At 49.4% G+C, this 15246-nt stretch overlaps 1 long non-coding RNA gene across 1 annotated transcript; it reads left to right on the forward strand.

The window, feature by feature from the left end:
* Positions 1-6090: 6090 nt before the first annotated feature.
* On the forward strand, positions 6091-13894 carry LOC148774657 (uncharacterized). The gene is made up of 3 exons (XR_016035396.1): positions 6091-6430; positions 6949-7217; positions 11289-13894. It is a non-coding gene; the product is annotated as an uncharacterized LOC148774657 (long non-coding RNA).
* The last annotated feature ends 1352 nt before the right edge of the window (positions 13895-15246 follow it).

The following is a 15246-nucleotide window of genomic DNA, read 5'->3' on the forward strand; positions in this document are numbered from 1 at the left end:
ACGGGGGAGCCTAGTGTGCTGCTGTCTATGGGGTCCCACAGAGTCGGACACGACTGAAGCGACTTAGCAGCAGCAGCAGCAGTGTTCCACTGTATATAGATACATTGTCTTTATCCATTCATCTGTCTGCTGGTGTCAATTTGATGTCATCACTTTAACAGAGCTATGTCAAAAGAGCCATGTTAGCAATTCCCTTTGGGTTTTTGTTTTCATTAAAAAAAAATTATCAAGTTTACACACAAAGAAGTTTTCCCTCTGTAGCATACAGTTCTATGGATTTTGACAAATTCAGTGTCTGAGCCCACCACCATGATCTTGACACAGAATAGTTCTGTCACTACCAAATTCTCTTCTTTTCTGTCCTCATCCCATGAACACTTCCTCCTCTTTGCCATCATTGGTATGCTATCCATCCTTGTACTTTTCCCTTTTCTAGAAAGTCATATCAATGGTAGCATATAGTGTACAGCCTTTTGAGTTAGGATTCTTTCACTTAACAAATCTGTGATGCATCTATGATATCGTTGCATGTGTCAATTGTGTATTCTTTTTTATCGTTAAGTAATCCATTCTAAAGGAGATCAATCCTGGGTGTTCATTGGAAGGACTGATGCTAAAGCTGAAACTGCAATACTTTGGCCACCTCATGCGACGAGTTGACTCACTGGAAAAGACTCTGATGCTGGGAAAGGTTGGGGGCGGGAGGAGAAGGGCACAACAGAGAATGAGATGGCTGGATGGCATCACCGACTCTATGGACATGAGTTTGAGTGAACTCCGGGAGTTGGTGATGGACAGGGAGACCTGGCGTGCTATGATTCATGGGGTCGCAGAGAGTCAGACACGACTGAGCGACTGAACTGAACTGAATATTCCATTGTATGAATATACCACAGTTACATTATCCATTCACCATTGAAGGGTATTCAGATTGTTACCAAGTTTTGACTGCTCCACATGCTAAATGCAGCTTTTTGTGTGAATATAAGTTCTCACTTTTCTTGGGTAAATACCTAGGACTAGGATTACTAGATCATGTGATAAGCCCTTGTGACCCCAAGGGCTATACAGTTCATGGGGTTCTTTTGGCTTGAATACTGGAATGGGTAGCTGTTCCCTTCTCCAGCGGATCTACCCGACCCAGGAATCGAACCAGGGTCTCCTGCACTGCAGGCGGATTCTTTACCAGCTGAGCTACAAGGGAAGCCCTTTAACTTTATAAGAAACCGCCAAATTGCTTCTCACAGTGGCTGAATGTTTCGTTTTCCTATCAGCCGTGTGTGAAAGTTCTGTTCCTCACCAGTTTTTTTTTGTTTGTTTTTTTTTTAAGAAAAAAATCATGTTATTTCCTGATTTATGGCTGTGCTGGGTCCTTGCCACGCTGTGGGCTTTCCTCTCGTCACAGTGGGCAGGCCTCGCATTGCGGGGCTTCGCCGCGCCATGGTGTCTTGTTGCAGAGCACAAGCTTTAAGGCGTGTGGGCTCCGGTAGTTGAGGCGCTCAGGCTCTAGAGTGCAGGTTCAAAGGCTGCGGTGCGTGCTTGCCACCAACATCTCCTATCGTCAGTTTAAAGGTTCTGCAGCCATGCTAGCAGGCATATGGTGACACAAGACTAACTATACAGAAAACATCTTTGCGTGTATTTAGCTCTAGAGGAATAAAACTGGCCACCCCAAAATGTGCCTTTTTAGTATAAGGATCATTGCAGGCTGACTGCTTTAAAGAAACAGAAGACTCAGGAAGTCTTTCTTTTTACTTACTTTTTCCTTCTCAACTGCCTAAAAAAGCTCTAGTTAAACAGCCTGGCTCAGGAAGTGAGCTACTGCCACAGACAGCTATTAGGTTGGCCAAAAAGTTCGTACAGGTTTTTTTCCCATCACATCTGACATCTTATGGAAAACCCAAATGAATTTTTGGTCAACTCAGTAGAAAAAATATGAGCTAGGTAGACCAGGGGAAACTTAGCAATAAATTTGATCAAATAAGTTACCAATAAGTTTGAAACTTAGCAATAAGTTTGAGCAAATAAGTTAGCAATCAGTTCAGTTCAGTTCAGTCGCTCAGTCGTATCCGACTCCTTGAGACCCCATGAATCACAGCACGCCAGGCCTCCCTGTCCATCACCAACTCCCGGAGTTCACTCAAACTCATGTCCATCGAGTCGGTGATGCCATCCAGCCATCTCATTCTCTGTTGTCCCCTTCTCCTCCCGCTCCCAACCTTTCCCAGCATCAGAGTCTTTTCCAGTGAGTCAACTCATCGCATGAGGTGGCCAACAAAGGTCCGTCTAGTCAAGGCTATGGTTTTTCCAGTGATCATGTATGGATGTGAAAGTTGGACTGTGAAGAAAGCTGATCACGAAGAATTGATGCTTTTGAACTGTGGTGCTGGAGAAGACTCTTGAGAGTCCCTTGGACTGCAAGGAGATCCAACCAGTCCATTCTAAAGGAGATCAATCCTGGGTGTTCATTGGAAGGACTGATGAAAAGTTAGCAATAAGTTTGATCAAATAAGTTAGCAATAAGTTTAATCAAATAAGTTTGATCAAAGTCCTTTCTGAGTCACATTGTCTCTGCTTGGCCTGGCAGACATCTATTTACCAATATTTACTTTTTTTCATCTTCTTATGAATCAGCTTCCCTGGTGGCTCAGAGGTTAAAGCGTCTGCCTCCAATGCGGGAGACCTGGGTTCGATCCCTGGGTCGGGAAGATCCCCTGGAGAAGGAAACGGTAACCCACTCCAGTATTCTTGCCTGGAGAATCCCATGGACGGAGAAGCCTGGTAGGCTACAGTCCACGGGGTCGCAAAGAGTCGGACACGACTGAGCGACGGAACGGACGGACGGATGAATCAGCTATGAATCCTCCTTTTGAGGTCTCAGACCCGTCAGCCCTCTCCCTTAGTCTGCTGCTGCTGCTGCTAAGTCGTTTCAGTCGTGTCTGACTCCTAGCGACCCCATGGACTGCAGCCCACCAGGCTCCTCTGTCCATGCGATTTTCCAGGCAAGAGTACTGGCGTGGGCTGCCATTGCCTTCTCCTCCCTTAGTCTGCTGCTGCTGCTGCGTCACTTAGTCTAGAATGACATAAATGCTCCATTTGACCTGACTATCTTTAGAATCTCTCATGTGTGAATTCCCTGTATGTATATCATTAAATTTGATTTTCTCCTATTAATCTGTCTTATGCCAGTTTAATTCTTAGACCAACCAAAAGAACGGTGAAGGGTCGAAGGAAAATTTTTTTTCCTCTCAGACGTTGCCATCCCTCTATTTTCTTTAGTGAAGAGTTCAAATGTCTTTCTATCAAAATTGCTGCCTCTTTTGTTTTTATTCCACTCTTGCTTCCTTGGAGTGGTCCTCTCAGGGGTTACTTACGATGCTGCCTCCTGGGTTTGAATTCCTAAAACTTCCCACCGAATAAAACATAACTCTCAAAAAAAAAAAATGTGTATGCATCCTAAGAACTTTGCTTCCCTGTCTGAGAGAGTGAGGGGAAATGTTTGTTTTAAGGTTACTCCATCTAAGAACCCTGACAAATATTGAGAAGGTTGGTTGGGGGTGGGGGTGTGGTGCGTATATTTTCTAGAACTAAGAACCACAGTAGCTACATTCTATTTTTGGTAGCTGAGAAAATTCTCCAAGACTGTCTAGCCTAATCCTATTTCTCTGCTTTTCAGAAATGAGAAGACCGAGACCCAGAGAGGAAAGGCTTTTGCCCACATCCCACAGAGAGAAGGTTCCTAAGCTGGATCAAGATCTTAGCTTGACTAACTTCATTTCTAAAAAAGCCCCAAACTCCTTCCACTGTAGACCTTAGCTGCTGCGTGAGATGCTGAAGATATATAAGTGGCCCCAGGCCCTGGGAAGTTTTTTGGAGGAGCCGAAGCAATGCAGAACAATGCTACGAAGGGAAGAAATATGTGGACATGCATTTCTTGGTTGCTGAAAATTCTGGTGGAAAACGAGAAGAAAGATGAAGTTAGCTGAGCCAAGCTTCCTGGAGAAAGGGAGCTTTGGGTTCCAGTTTGGGATGAAAGCATAAAGTCTTGTATCTGTCACTGTGCCTGTATGTATGAGTTTCATCTTTTATAGAATTGTATGTATCGGGTATGCTCACAGTATATATGGGATGATAATCATTTTCCTCATTTGGAAATAAACATGAGTAACTGTGAAGCTCAAAGTTAGCACCTGTTTGGTATATTTGAGGGTGGATTTTTGGGTCTTGCTTAACTCTGAATGTTCATCACCCTCATCTCTGAGGCCTCAGGTGGGGAGCCCCTGGCAACCCCTCCCACAGTCCAAACTGCAGCTGCCTGCACTTAAATCCAGTGAGCAGTGAGTTCTCGGATTTGCTTCTAGTTGAAATCAATATTTGCTGAGAAGAATGCATCTTAATTTCAGCGGCCAGCTCTCCGGGCAAGAATTGCTCTAAAACAAACCTCCAAACCCGCAGACTTAATGCGTCCTAGTTCCGTTGTTTAGTAAATCTCTCTGTACAGAGAAAAATCCATTAGCTGATGGGGCAGGGATGGGGGTGGTGGGGGTGTGGGGAGAAAGAGAGTGGAGGCCCCCAGATGCAGCCTCAGCAGCAGAGATGGGACTGAGAGCCCGGGGCACCCAATGAGAATGCAGCCACATCCCTGGACCCAGCCCAGGACATCCCGGCCTCCTGCAAGCTGGGAGGCTCAGCCAGGGTGTCACTGATAGAATGAATGGGAGGAGACCCCTTTCCCCAGTGCCTGCTTGGGGAAGTGTTTTCTAATTGCCAGCTATCCCATCCTAAATCTACAAGGAGGCGATTGATTTTCTTTTCAGCAGAACTGGGGGAAAGCAGTCATTTACCCCAGAACACGGACTTTAATGAATCTGTGAAACATATGAGGTCACCCTGATTACATCTTCCCCTGACAGCCTGGGATGGCTCAGCAGCAGCACTCAGAAGACTCCCTGAATGAGGAGGCTTTCCCAACCCAGCTCCCTGCCTTCGCTCTGCTGAGTCAGGGTATGTCTTAGAGCTTTTCTCCCTGGAAGTCAGGGGGCCTGGGTTTAGGCTCAGCCTAACCCACCAAGGGGGTATCTCTGGTGGCTCCGTGGTAAAGAATCTGCCTAGAGACTTGGGTTCGATCCCTGGGTCAAGAAGATCTCCTGGAGAAGGAAATGGCAACCCACTCCAGTACTGTTGCTGCAGGTGCTATGGACAGAGAAACTGGGCAGGCTGCAGTCTATGAGATTGCAAAAGAGTTGGACATGATTGAGAGACTAAACATTAACCACCCACCATGGACAGGCAGCAAGAGCCTGAGGTGAGCACCCTGGGCTCCAAGGTCACTGTCACCTGAGATAGCGTCCAACTTTACCACTTTCTGCTTGAACATCTTTAGGCAGCAGCGTTAACCTCTCTGAGCTTCAGTTGCCTCAATAATCCTCTAGGGAAGAGTCCTTGTCAGGACACAAACCTACAGATTTACAGTGTCAGGCGGATACTTGGTGGGAAAGGCGAGGAAGCAATAATTACCATTTAGCACCTCAGTTTTTCCTCTCTGTATAATGGGTTGAATGTTGTTTCACAGTGAATTAACAAAAGGAAGGATGAAAACAAGAGACAGTAGTATGGGGGTTCCTTTGGTGCTCAAATGCCAGAGATCAGAAATGAACTCAGGAACCAGGTCTGCAGAAAATGGTGTGGAAGGCATGCCCCTTTCCCTTAGAAGAATCCAGTCTAGGACTGCTGGTTCCAAATTAGTACGTTCCACGTTCAGTTTGTTTCCTAATTTTCCAGATAGGGCGACTAAAACTCGGACAGGGTCAGTGACCTGCCTGGGGTCACCAGCCAGCAAGCTGGGAGCAGGGGAGTCTCAGATCCAGAGCTGCAGACTCCAGGACATCAGGCCTTTTGCCAAAGGTAGGGTTCTACCTTCACTTGCTTCTTGTTTTAGGAAACCCAGAGCACCTGAGGTGGGAGGCAGTGGCCTGAGTGAAAGGGGAAATGAAAGCTGAGCTGGTGTTGATAAAGGAGGAGGGACCACAGAGGAAGAGGTATTTTTACCTTGAATTATTTTTATTAAATGTCACAACAGCTTCACAGCACTTGGGATCCAAGTAGACAAATCAATGAAAATAATTATAGCAAACATCCTGCCTTCCCACTTCCCTCCTTCTTCCATCCCCATAGCTCCCTTGGACTAAGCGAGGGGCTGGCTCACTCGGCTTTGTGCTCCAGCCCCAGGGGAGCAAGGGCGGCAACCCCTCTGACCTCTGCCTTCTCTTCACTTTGTTTACAAGCTGCTTGGCCTGACTCGAGGCTCAGATCTTAGAGAAAGGAACAGCTCCAGCAAGAGCAGCAGCTTCAGTGATGGCAGCAGCAGCAGAAAAAATGAGCCAGAGGCCAGAGAGAGAGACAAGCAACTCCTACAACGACTTAGAAACTGGTAAGAAGGCTTTTATTCTTAGAATCCATTTATGGCTTAGAAATAAACCTTCTGTCAAGCCTTTTATTGCTAGTCAGATGACAAGATAAGTCAGAGTCACATGAATGAAGGCTGTTGGAGTTATCTATCCAGTCACCCATCCATCCATTCAACCACTCATCCAACCATCCATTCTTCCACCCATCCATCCATTCAACCACCCAGCTGTTCACTCATCCACCTACCCACCTATCCACTCAAGTATCCATCAGGCTGTCCATCCATCCATCCATCCATCTTTCCATCCATCCATCTACCCAACCATCCACTTACCCACCTACCCACCTATCCACTCAAGTATCCATCATTCTGTCCATCTGTCCATCCATCCATCCATTTATCTATCCATCCATGAACCCATGTATCTATTCATCCCTTTTCAATCATTCAATGACCATTTATTGAGGATCTATAGGAAATGGCATTGTAGTGGAAAGGGTCGGATAACCCTGATTCAAATTCTTGCTTTGCCATTTCAGAGTTATCTTTGTGTGCTGGATGTCTTCCATTTGCCCTCCAGATTCACTGCGTCAACCTGTGCAGATGGCACCAGGAGCTCCACTGCCTCCTGACTTCTTTGTGGGCTCATCTCATGGAAAGGATGAGCAGGAGATGAGAGGGAGGGAGGAGAGCAAACCTGGAGTTTTTCTTCCCTCTGGGGTCCCTCAGCTAAAGCTCATGGGTCTTACTATGTGGCCCTCTCCACACAACCCTTTCCGTCTTTGGGCTGTGGCTCTCTCCCTTTCAGGTAAGAGCACCAGTATTTACCTGCCCCAAGGTACTTCCATATCCCTTATGGTTTTCCTATGCCCTGACCATGCCTTTTTAAATAAACCTTTCATTATACTTTCCTCAAGTTATTTCAGTTTCAGTTGGCCATCAGTTTCCTGCTGGGACCTAGACTAATATGCTATGTGATCCTGAGTAAATTTTTTTTTACCTCTTCAAATCTCAATTCCTCCATAGGTAAAATGAGACTATAAATTCTGCCCTGCAGGATTGTTGTCAGGCTCAGGGAAGATAAAGGGCTTACCCAAGTCTGTGCATCTGGTTAAGGGGCAGGGCTGGGAGGCAAAACCAGAAATATCTGAGCCAAAACCCAACCTCCTAGCATCTGGGGCCCTAGGGCGTGGCCATTCTGGGGAAAGTGGCAACGGAGGGTCACATTAGTGGACTCAACAACCCTCTTCAGCCTCACAGGGTCCTCCTGGCCAGATTGGCTTTGGTGTGCTGTGCTTAGTCGCTCAGTCATGTCGGACTCTTTGCAGCCACATGGACTGCAGCCTGCCAGGCTCCTCTGTCCATGGGATTCTCCAGGCAAGAATACTGGCTTTGGTACCTTGCACTCATTGCTCAGATGCTGGCAGAAGGGGAGCATTTCGTATCCTTCTTCCTCCCACTGCAGGGACAGTCTTAGAGGGCCTGAACCATCAATTCCATTCAGGAGCAGTATTCAGGAAAAGGATGCCCTGGTGTTGGCTGATGAAGTCAAAAGAAGTATTGCCAAATTTCCTTCTTAATCAAACAGATAGTAAAGGAAAGGGGAGCTGGCATTTGTCGTGAGAGCTCCATGAGCTAGGTGCTTAAATGAATTCTCTCGTTTAACCCCCCAGCAATAGAGGAGGTGGGAATTTTTACCGCTATTATTCAGGTGAGGAAACTGAGGCTTTGAAAGGTTAAATAGCCCACACAGTATCCAGCCAGTAAAGGATGGGATAGGTGAGGGACCACTCAAACCCAGTCCTGCCTCTATAGCCTTGTCTCTTCCCATAATACCAGGATTAACAGGAGACCATACTCTGATTTACTGGCTCGGCAATTTATACTTCTTTCTGCATCTGCTGGGACTTGGGTCCATCAATTACTCTTCTTACTCTCTCTCCTGCATCTTCAAACTTGCTCTCTTCCTTGGCTCCCTCTCTTCTACGCAAGAATGTGTGTAAGTCTCCTGAGTCCTTGAATCATGTGTTTGCTCAACCTTGCTTTCTCTGCCCATCACCACTCTTTCTCACCCTACTCCATCTTCTCACCTACTGCTGCCAGCCTTCTGTCCCCATCAAGCCTTGTCCAGCGAAGGCTAGTAATGACCTGGTCACCGATTTCAACAGGAACCATCTAGTTTCATCTTCAGCTTCATTCATTCATTCAGTAAATTTTGTTGAGTCCCTACTCTGTGACAGGTATAATTCTAGATACGAGAGATAAAGCAATGAATGAAAGAAAAAACAAAACAAACCCCTGCCATCATGGAGCTTATATTCCACGGGTTTGGGGTGACAGATGATATTAATAAAAAAGTGCAGCAGCTCTTGCATTTCTCTCTCTGTGTCTCGATTGTGTTTCTCCCAGGCCTAGTCTTCTTGGTCCTATCTGAGAGCATTCCCTGCCCGCCTCCTTTTCTCACCTGCGGAGGCTGATCTGCCCACTGGCTCTGTCCTTGGTCCTGATACCCCCTCTTCACTCCAGAAAGACCTCATCTAGTCCCTGGCTTCAGCTGCCTGAATTTGAAGGACTCTTGAATCCAAAGACCAACCTAGGCATTGATTTCATGCTGCAGATGTATTTATCCAGCTGCCTCTTGACTGTTCCACCTGGGTATCTGGCCTCAAGCCCCTTTGGACCACAGAATATCCTTCACTGAATATTCTCTCCCTCACCCCCACTCTGCTCCTTTCCACGTATTCCCAGGCTCCATGTGGTCCCCAGTATTCCCAGGTGTGCATGTTGGACTCCTGGTCTTTATCTTATATGTCCCCCTACTTCCCCTCTTCCTGAGACCTATCTCCCAAGCCGGTTCCTCCTGCTCCCCCCTGCCCCCAACCACTACCTCATCCCATCACTTCCATGGACCCCCACAGCCACCTCATCTGCAGTGTCTGTCCCCTTCATTCAAGCACAGCGCTTGGCATATAAGGGTCATCCACTTACTGTGTGTCACAAGAGTGTGTGCATGTTTAAATAAGGAAATACAAATGCCTTCCCTGCTACAAGCTCATGAAATCCTCACAGCAACTCTGAAAATGGCCGATAACACCTTCCTATCACAACTCAGAAATCTGGGGCTTAGAAGCATAAAAGACATTCCTGCAGCTAATAAGGGGGAAAGCCAGAGCTGCAGCATTCCTATTTCTCTGGATTTGAGAAATCCAACACTTAGGGCTTCAGGCTGGGCTAGGACGGTTCCAGGAGTGACTTGCCAAGAAACAAGAAGTTCTCTGAGTGGATGAAATCATGTTTCCAGAGCTAATAAAGCCAAGGTTCTTACCGCATTCTCCAAGGGAGAGAAATTTAAAGTGCAGCTGTAGTCCTTGGCAGCTCCAGGTGACCACAGAGCCCAAGGTCATCCCTGCTGAGAGTGTAATTTGCCCCCAGAAGCATCCATTGCGTGCTAATGGTGTACACGGTACTGCTCCAAGCCTGGCCAAGTTGCCGAGTTCATAACCACTGGCTGATTGTAGCATCTTGGGAAATAGACTCTTCAAAAAAGTAAGCAAAATTTGCTGCTGCAAGTCAGAGGAGAAAAAGAGAACCATTGCAAATGCATATTAAGTATATCTGACAGTGTATAATATGGTTTCAATGCCAGGCAACTTGTTAGCTTCCTAATATGTGTATTCTGGAGTGTTTGCAAATATGTTACAGAGCTTGGCAAACAGCTCCACAGGCACCATGGAGAGGCTGCTCTTATTTTAAGCCGATGTCATCTGTGGCTTTTAAACTTTCTCCTGCCCCAGTTAACCCAGGCCTGGGTTGGTGGCCCCCCGAGCAACTCACCTCATTGTCACCTTTTCCATTCTTTTGGGACAGAAAATCAGTGGATCCACCAACTCAGCTTCCTATGGAGGGTTGCAGCCCCACCCTCGGGCTGTCCTAAAACCCTGGAGTGCCAGGGCTAAAGGGGCCTTTCTAAAGCTTCTAGTCCTAGGACTTTGCCTGCTGTCCAAAGGTTAAGACTTCCTCTTCCAGTGCAAGCGGTGAGGATTCACTTCCTGGTCAGGAAGCTAAGATTCTACATACCTCACAGCCAAAAAAAAAAAAAAAGCAAAACAAAACACAAACTACAGAAGCAATATTGTAACAAATATTGTAACAATATTGTAAGGGAGACCGGGTTGGATCCCTGGGTTGGGAAGATCCTCTGGAGAAGGAAATGTCAACCCACTCCAGTATTCTTGCCCGGAGAATCCCCATGGACAGAGGGGCCTGGCGGGCTCCAGGCAGACATGACTGAGAAACCAGCGTTCTCAGAGCAGCCATCAGGGAATGAAGGAGGAGCCAGCATCCATCTCTCATGACTCTGGGTGGAACAGAGCACCCCCATCCTTGTTCCCATTCTCCACCTGGTATCCTGTCTTCCAGAGCAAAGGGTGTGGGTCCCAGTCGCAGCCACAGGGCCAGCCTGGATGAAAATGGGAGGCCTGATGAAGGCAGATACTGCCCTAAGCTCTCCTTCTCTGGCTGAATTGCCGTCCTTCTGGCCTAAGGAACAGAACCTGGGGAGTTCGCCCTGAGCAAAGGAAATCCCCACTCGACTTGGTTTCCATAATCTGCCTGCAGATCTTGCCTGGTTAACCCCGTGGGTCATTTTAATTTTCCAGAAGCTTTTCGACTTCCCTTGGATCCTTAATCAGATAAGGGGATCTGTGCCTGTGTTTGTGTGTATGTGTGTGTGTGCGCGCGCGCGCGCGCGTGTGTGTGCGCGCACGCGTGCCCGGGCGCACTCAGATCTCCTCCCCGCTTTTTCCTTCCCTCTTTCTCTCCCACAGGCGCGCTCTCTCCCCTTCTCTCTCTCTCCATAATCACTTCTCATCTCTTCCAGAATGCTTAATGGAGTCTGGAGAGGAGACCAAGGACGATTTCATCTCCAAGCGGAGCCAGCCCTCGCACCCCTCTCCCTTCCCCATCGCCTCTTTCCCTATTATTCTGAGAGCGGATTTGGCAAAGTGCTTTCCCAGAGGAAGGAGAAGGACACCCCTCCCCTGCCCCTTTGCTCCCTGCAGAAGGGTGTTTTTTGCCATCCCCTGCCCTGTTGTCATTGGGTCCCTACCTAACTGCCAGAGCCCAGTGCTGCTGGCAGTCACAAGCCAGCTCGGGCTGGGGGAACAGAATATATGAGGATGCATAATTGGCTGTGGAGGCATGCTGGTGGCTGGCGGGTGCCTTGGCGATGCCCACGGAGAGAGAGCCCAATAGGATGCCTCTAATAGCTTATCTCCTAATACTTGTTGTTAGGAAGCTGTTGTCTTCCCCTCTGAGCCTGTCTGCCTGGTGATGCGCGGCACGGCTGGTGTCAGCTGCCTTCTCCTGCCGAGAGGACGCCCAGCTCCCTTCTGCTGGGGAGGGCTCAGCACCCATCCTGGTCCTGGGCATTCTTCTCCAGCCTGGGGGTGCCTTGCCCACCGGGGTGGAGGGTCAGCTCTCAGCATCAGCCCAGCAGGAGGAAGAGGAAGGAAGGGCACCCAGGACTTTCTTTGCAGATCCTTTCCTGGGCCCCCAGGTGCCTGGCATGGTGCTTGGCACACAGCAGGCACTTAATAAGTGTTTGTGGTTCTGAACTGAATTATCTACAGTTGGCATGAGGCTGGACCAGATCACTCAAGGTCCTTTCCAGCCCTATGGGCTAGGGGCCTGATAAATGCTGCCATGCACCCCCAGCGTGCCTGGCGCCCATGCTGGGCTCCCCTGGGAGCAGAGGGTGTTTCAGGCACCAGTTCTGTCTCGGGTGCTCACCTCACAAGGCTGCAGTGAGAAGGAAGTGAAGTGACACAGGAGAGTGCTGGGACCATGCACGGATGAGCACCTTTCTTGTGTCTTCCGGAAGCCGAGGGCACTCACCCTGTAAGGGCCCTTGAGAGAACCATCATGTCCGATCCCACTGTTTACTGATTAAGTGCCCAAAGCCCTCAGGTGGCTGGTTCAGGGCCTCATATGCATCTGAAACAGAGTTAGGAGGCAAACTGTGTGAATGACTCCCAGCCTGGCACTCTCTTGGTAACAGCAGGTTGCCGAAGAGTTGAGTCCTGGACCCAAGACACGTGAGGGCAGGACTGAGCTGAACCGGCATAGCCGGGCACTTGAGTCCAACAGGACGTGCTCTGAGGATGCAGGAAAGGAAGGCACAGCCCCAGCACTGGTAGCCTTCGCTCTCGCGGTCTCTGCTCCTTCATTTGTTCCTTCGTTCATTCATTCATTCCCTCTGTGAATATTTAAGTGGCTCTATCTCTATGCCGAGCACAGGAAGGTGACTAGACGGAGTCCCTGCAGGAAAGAGGCTGATGGTCTAGCTCTAGTCAGGGCTGGCCGCTCCAGGTCCCCTACCTGGGCTCTGCCTCCCTGGCCTTGCCCTTGGAGGATCCCACCAGCCCTCTGGATGATGTTGCTGCCTCTCTCTCATCAGCCGGGAGGCCCTCTTCTGAGCCTTCGTGGGCAACACTTCTTATCTGGCCTGTCCCAGTGCCGTACACAGAGCCCAGGCCCTTTTCCCTAACTGTGCAGAAAGTGTCTGCATGCCTCCCTTCCCCACCACCCAGTGATGCCAGGAGGGGGTCCCTGGCCAGGTTGCCAGGTTGTTCCCGGATCGTCTGGAGCCCCTGTACTTCCTGTACCCTCTGCTGTGCACAGAACAGCATGAACTCTGTCTCCAGGGAAGGGGGACTGTGGGGACTCAGCCGAGCTGCCGGCCAGGCTCTGACCTCTGATCCTGGCTCTTATCCACTCATGATCAAGGGCCTGTCTGGTATCTCCATTTGGGAAGCCACTTCCTCTGGGATAAAGGTTCCTCTGGGAAGGGGTCTTGTTCCCATAGCTGTCCCCCTCCTTCTTGCTGCTGTGGAGCTCTATCCTCACCTGCCTAGGACTCCTCATCTCGTCGTTCCTGCTCCTTCTGGTCTGCTTGGGCTCCTCCTCCCACAGAGGCTGTGATGATGCTTGCTTTCTCATCACAGCCATCTATGGCCTGGCCTACAAGACTCTGACCCAGAGCCAGTGCAGCAAAGCCGAATCCCCAGGAAGCTTCATGCACGTCTGCACTTCTAAGTCCCAGGGTGAGGCAGCAGAAGATGTGAACTGATGTTTCAGGAGTCCAGGGAATCCTTTCCTTCCTGTGAGCTGAGGCCCTGGGTGTGGTCATCCCAGCGAGCAGTCACACGCATCGTCTGATGGCTTGATCCCTTCCTGGGAGCTGGTGGAGGAAACTGGCAGTGTCTCGGGGGTCTGGAGTCAGGCTGGAGTCTCTGAGCTGCTCGTTTTGGGGACATGGGCAAAGGGCAGCAGGCATTCCTGGTCCTTCCCCGCCTCCCTCCCCCTCTGCCCCTTGCTGGCCCTGCTGGCGGGTGAAGTGGAATAAAACCCAGTTCTTAGGGGAGTGTGTGTCTCGGCTCCTTTCCCTGGCCACTAATGGAACCAGCAGCTGTCCCCAGCCACGTATGGCTGCCCTGACCCTCAGAGACTGAGGGTGGAGACCAGCTGGGGGGAAAAGGGCTATGCTGGGTTCGTTTCCTGCTGGGCACAGAGCTGACATCAGGCATGGAGCATGGAGAAACAGAGCAATCGATTGGGAGGTGGAGACTTGAGCATAATCGTTCCAATTTCCATTTACTGAGCGCCTCCTGTGAGTCAGGCAAAACACAAGTCGTTCTAGTTGCATTATCTCATTTAATCCTCAATCCCGGGAGATAGGGTCAGAATTGTTAACGCTCTTTCTTTGTGGCAACTGATGCTCAGAGAGGTGAAGTACTTGCCTTGAGTCACACATCTAGAGAGTGGCAGCTGGGATCTGAACTGGGACTGCTTGACTCCGAAGTTCTTTCCTGGGGACGTGGGAGGGTTCAGAGAGGGTACAGAGGTGCTGTAACTCCTGTTGCACAGGGCTGCATGCCTGATTCCACCTTGGAAGGGAAGAAAAACAGGCGGGGTGGGGGGTGAGAGAGGGGTTTTCCAAGGGAGCCCAAGAGACCGTTAGAATCCTGGCTGCACCCCAGCCTTACACAGGAACTCAGGAATGTGTGTCCTATCTTTTGAATTGTCATTAAAGTCACTCTTGCCTTTTCCTATGGTCACACTATGGGTTTCCTTGATGGCTCAAGTGGTGAAGAATCTGCTTGTCAATACAGGAAACAAAGGTTCGATCCCTGATCTGGAAGATCCCCTGGAGGAGGAAATGGTAACCCACTCCAGTATTCTTGTCTGGGAAATCCCATGGACAGAAGAGCCTGAAGGGCTACAGTCCATAGGATTGCAAAGGGCTGACATGACTCACTAGGCACACACACGTGCATGGTCACACTGCATGCATTGTGTGACTGATTCTAACCTTGCATGGGTTGATCCCCTGTGTTGGGCTCACGAAATCCAACTCTGGGAAGACCCAGTGATAAACCCTTTGTTGAACGGGTGGGGTGAGATGAGGTTGGACATGGCCTTGGAAGTGGCCAATGGAAATTCCGAAGCCAGCTGGAGCCCGAAAGAGGAATGGGGCAGTGCAGTCCTGTAGGGAGCCAGGGACCAGCTCAGCATAGCTTGCTACTTGGCATGGGCCAGAGTGGCCACTTGAAAGCTCTTTGCATACAATGCTGCTGTTCAGTTGCTCAGTCGTGTCTCCGACTTTTTGTGACCTCATGGACTGTGGCTCTCCAGGCTCCTCTGTCCTTGGGACTGCCCAGGCAAGAATACTGGAGTGGGTTGCCGTTTCCTCCTCCAGGGGATCTTCCTGACCCAGGGATCAAACCTGTGTCTCCTGAGTCTGCTGCACTAGCAGGCAGATTCTTTACCATCTGAGT

The sequence above is a fragment of the Moschus berezovskii genome, chromosome 20 (assembly GCF_049115385.1).
Source record: "Moschus berezovskii isolate FMDL1 chromosome 20, NW_MosBer_1.0, whole genome shotgun sequence".
Lineage (NCBI taxonomy): Eukaryota > Metazoa > Chordata > Mammalia > Artiodactyla > Moschidae > Moschus > Moschus berezovskii.